The following is a 5,152-nucleotide window of genomic DNA, read 5'->3' as shown; positions in this document are numbered from 1 at the left end:
TCTCCTGCATTGCAGGCTGTGCTATCAGGAAAGCCCTGTAAACATATAGTGCCTTTTAAAACACTTTCAGAACCATCTTGCTTTTAGGAACTATTTCTAAATGTTGATTTGAAATACACTTTGATTCAGGCATAGCACTTACCATATCTTTATTGTACTTTATGATAAAGTGACAATAAAATTATTAATAATAATAGATAACATTTGTTAGAAACTTACTGCAGTCAAGCACAGTTCTAAACATTTTATGTATATGAACACATTTAATCCTCTTTACAACCCTATGACATGGTTATTGTTATTATTAAAATTTTACAAATGAGGAAACTGAGGGTCAGGGAGGTTAAGTAGTTTGTCAAAGTCCTGCAGCTAATAAGTGGTGAAGCTGAGATTTTTTAAACCTTGGCAGTTTACTAAATTTCTTCATTTTTCTTCTATACTCCTTTTATCTTTTATACTTTTTAATAAACTTGTGGCAATGCATGGTAGGTATTTGCTTAGCATCTTTCTTTCCCCACTAGATGCTCCCTGACAGCAAGGACTATAACTGAATGTAGCTCTGTGTTACACCTGGTACACGGTCAGGTGTGAAGTGTCTACTGAATATAGAATATAGGATTCATCAGTGGACCTCAGGACTATTTATCTATTTCTGTTTTGTGCATGGAAAATCTCAGACAGAAATAACAAAGAACATGTGGGCCATATTTGCATATTGTTCCCAACTAATTTGTGGAGAAAATCTCTTCCTAGATGAAGAGTTATGTGATAATCTGAAACATGACAGTAACTAATGCAAGACGATAAGCCGGTATAGCCAGTGTGTGAGAAAGCCCCAAACGAATGACAAATAAGGAGGAAGGAGCAGGCCTGGGATCTACTGAGTTGATAAAAATCATAGAGTAAGTTAGTGTTTGATTGAGAACTAAAACTGAAGTCTTTCATCTGCCAGGTTAGAATGTTACTAGCTGTTAGATGCAACAGATTGTGGGTCAGTTAAGCCTGTATGGATCAGGGATCCAAACCTACAGGAAGATAAGAGGATAGAAAAGAGCTCAAGTTACTGATTTCCAAATGCTTGAATGATCAAATAGCAAAATTAGTTGATTTATAAAACTCCTGGATCTGTAGCTTACTAAATTATTCATTCACTCACTCACCCGTCACATTTATAATTAGTGCTTACTATGTACCAAGTTCTGTTTTAGTCATGGATGTCTCTGGGTTTGAAAAAGAGTAGAAAGCCCTATGTTTTGGAGTAACTTTTCTGACGAGGCAAACATTTCTTGGCAGCAATGTGACATTGTGGGAGGTGTTTAAGAAACCATAGCTGATTTTGGATGTGAATCATGTACCTGACTAGTTTTATCAATTCAACTAGCATATTTTGAGCACCCACTATATTTAAGCATTGTGAGAAGAAAGTGACAAAAAGTTCCTGCACTCAAGTTACTTACAGTGTTCTTAATTAGGTTTTACAGAGGGGCTTTCCAGGTGGCACAGCGGTAAAAAAAGTTCGCCTTCCAACACAGGAAACTCAAGAGATACAAGTTTGATCCCTGGATCAGGAAGATCCCCTTGAGAAGGAAATGGCAGCCTGCTCCAATATGTTTGCCTGGAAAATTCCACAGACAGAGGATTCTAGTGAGGCTACAGTCCGTGGCATGACAAAGAGACGGACATGACTGAACAACTGAGGGCACACACACACACACACACACACACACCAGAAGCTGTGGGAGTCCATAGATGGGGAGGATATTTTCATGTAATATAAGCTGAAGAAGTGCATACATTCATTATGCCTTAGTATCTAGTGCTCCCAACAATCATGCTCTGTTCATCCTACTGGGTACCAAAGCTTACCATTTCCAGATCACTTTTGTAGTTAGCTACGGCAATGTAATTGGGTTCTACACAACAGAATGTGAGTTGAAGTGTTACATACCTGTCCATAAAATTCTCTCACTGTCCTTACTCCGTTTTCATTTGGTGGTGGAAAAGAGAGGGCTCTAGGAACCTAAGGTTGGGTGGAGCCGTGACATACAAGAAGCTAGGATGAAAAATCACGTGCTGGTGCATGATGGGAGGTGGCACGAGTGAGCAGGTGGGATAAGCCACGATAAGCCAGCGTGATTTGGGGTCTGTGGCTTGCAGCAGTTAGCCTACCTTAATTATGCAGCACCAGCGCTCGACTTACACAGTGCCAGATTCTAAAAGCCAGGACACTAAGTCCAGACATAAGGAGGGGCAAAAATAAAACTTGTAATCACGAACTGCGTTCACATTTACAAAGCTCTGTCATGTACCAGTAGATAATTTTGTCATTGGGTCTTATAATAACTCCAGGGAGACAGCGCAATAGCACTATGTCTACTTTTCCAATAGGGAAACTAGGCTCTGTGTTAGTTAGGCTACTTGGAAACATGGGACTATCAAACTTTAGTTCAGTTAGGAAAAAACTGCTCCTGGGGACTATCTCCGAACTAGGGCTTTTTCCTAAGACAAAGTTTTACTCAAAAGTCTTTCCCAGCCTCTGCCTCCCTGCTTTAACCAGATCCATGAGTGTGGCATGAGGAAGAACACGAGAGAGGTGGGATCACCCTCTGGGGGCCCGCTGACGGTCCTGGGATTGCCGTGGACTCCAAGAGCACAAACTAGCCTCCGCCTCATGGCAGAACTGGTCCTCCTCCCTGCCTGGATTACTATAATAGTTTTCTGGGTTCTGTAACTGTAACTTCGGAGCAGATACCTTTTCTCTTTTCACTCCTTATCCAGTACAGGCAATTCTACTCTCCCCAGAGCATCAGACTGCCTGCAGCCCTTGGCTTAACTTTTCTCAACTTTGTTGATATAATTGTGCATTTTATTCTTTCTTATAAAAGGAGATTTTTCTCATTCAACATTTTTACATAACTTACAGGGACTCTGTACTGGCAGTAACTCACTTCAAATCCTCCTACCCCAGTGAATTTTTCTAATTCAATTTAACTTCATCATTTTGTGCAACTAGTATGCCTAACATATTTTACTAGGGATTGGGCATATAAAAATACTAGTGTATACAGATGTATAGAACAGTCTTTTGGACTCCGTGGGAGAAGGCGAGGGTGGGATGATTTGAGAGAATAGCATTGAAATATGTATATTATCATATGTGAAACAGATTGCCAGTCTAGGTTCGATGCATGAGACAGGGTGCTCAGGGCTGGTGCACTGGGATGACCCAGAGGGATAGGATGGGGAGGGAGGGGGGAGGGGGTTCAGGATGGGGAACACATGTACATCTGTGGTTGATTCATGTCAGTGTATGGCAAAAACCACCAAAATGTTGTAAAGTAATTAGGCTCCAATTAAAACAAATAAAAAAAAAATACTAGCATATGATTCCCACTGTTAAATGGGTACTTTTCATGGAATAGTTTATAAAAATATTTAAACCAATCAAAGTAGCTTGAAACTCAACATTCAGAAAACTAAGATCATGGTGTTTGGTTCCATTACTTCATGGCAAAGAGATGGGGAACAAGTGGAAGCAGCAACAGGTTTTATTTTCTTGGGCTGCAAAATCACTGTGGGTGGTCACCACAGCCATGAAATTAAAAGACATTTGCTCCTTGGAAGGAAAGCTACGACAAACGTAAGCAACATATTAAAAAGCAGAGACATTATTTTGCCGACAAAAGTATGTATGGTCAAAGCTGTGGTTTTGCCAGTAGTCACGTATGGATGTGAGAGTCAGACATAAAGAAAGCTGAGAGCCAAACAATTGATACTTTTGAACTGTGGTGTTGGAGAAGACTCTTAAGAGTCCCTTGGACTGCAAGGAGATCAAATCAATCAATCTTAAAGGAAATAAACCCTGAATATTCATCGGAAGGACTGTTGCTGAAGCTGAAGCTCCAAACCTTTGGCCACCTGATGCAAAGAACTGACTCCTTAGAAAAGACCCTGATGCTGGGAAAGATTGAAGGCAAAAGGAGAAGGAGGCAGCAAAGGATGAGATGGTTAGGTAGCATCACTGACCCCAAGGACATAAGTCAGCAAACTCCAGGAGATAGTGAAGGACAAGGAAGCCTAGCATTATATAGTCCGCGGGGTCACAAAGAGTTGGACACAACTTAGCAACTGAACAATAACACAGCAACAAACTAATCAATATTTATATTCATTTGGAATGACCTTATAAATGTAAGTTTATATACTTATAAACTTACCTCCAGTGAACAGCTGATTATACTGCATTGTTTTGTGAGAATAGAACATATGAGACTCATCAGCAAAGAACTCTGAGGATGAGAGAGCAGATTTTACCAGGCTTGTCTATGTCTGCAAGACTAGATAAGCCTAGTTGTGGGTCAGGGACTTATTAGTCTAGACTCTTTTGGTAGCAAGTTTTAGAAAATGCAATTCAAATTGGTATTTGAGCCAAGGAGAATTTATTGGCTCCTATCTGTGAAGCATCTAGGCCATATATCTGTGTATCAGTGGGATTAGAAATGAATCTTCTAATTTCAAAGGTGGGAATTAGAAAGATTCTTTTCCTTCTAGGTAAATGGGCCTTTTCACACAGAAATAGAATCACTTAATGTAGTACTCTTGCCTGGAAAATCCCATGGATGGAGGAGCCTGGTAGGCTGCAGTCCATGGGGTCGCTAAGAGTCTGACACGACTGAGCAACTTCACTTTCACTTTTCACTTTCATGCACTGGAGAAGGAAATGGCAACCCACTCCAGTGTTCTTGCCTGGAGAATCCCAGGGACAGGGGAGCCTGATGGGCTGCCGTCTATGGGGTCGCACAGAGTCGGACACCACTGAAGTGACTTAGCAGCAGCAGCAATGTAGATAAAACAAAAGCAAGCTTTAAGGCAACTACTTGTCTGTCTTAGATATAGTAAGAAACAAACTAAAGCATTTAGTTCAGCAAGGGTTAACAGATTCTCATCAATATGGCCAAGGAGATGGTATAAATGCCCTGATAGCCTATGGTCCTCCATCCTCAAAAAAGTTGGGTCATTTTTTTATCCTTATAAGATGAGGAAACACTTGTCTAGTCAGTGGCTCCCAGCAAGTGTAGTAGCAGAAGGACAGGCTGGTGTGTGTCTTTTATCTTGGGCTCCCAGGAGAGATGGACCCTCTTTTTTATGGCAT

The sequence above is a fragment of the Bos indicus x Bos taurus genome, chromosome 19 (assembly GCF_003369695.1).
Source record: "Bos indicus x Bos taurus breed Angus x Brahman F1 hybrid chromosome 19, Bos_hybrid_MaternalHap_v2.0, whole genome shotgun sequence".
NCBI lineage: Eukaryota > Metazoa > Chordata > Mammalia > Artiodactyla > Bovidae > Bos > Bos indicus x Bos taurus.
Note: the sequence above shows the minus strand (reverse complement) of the source record.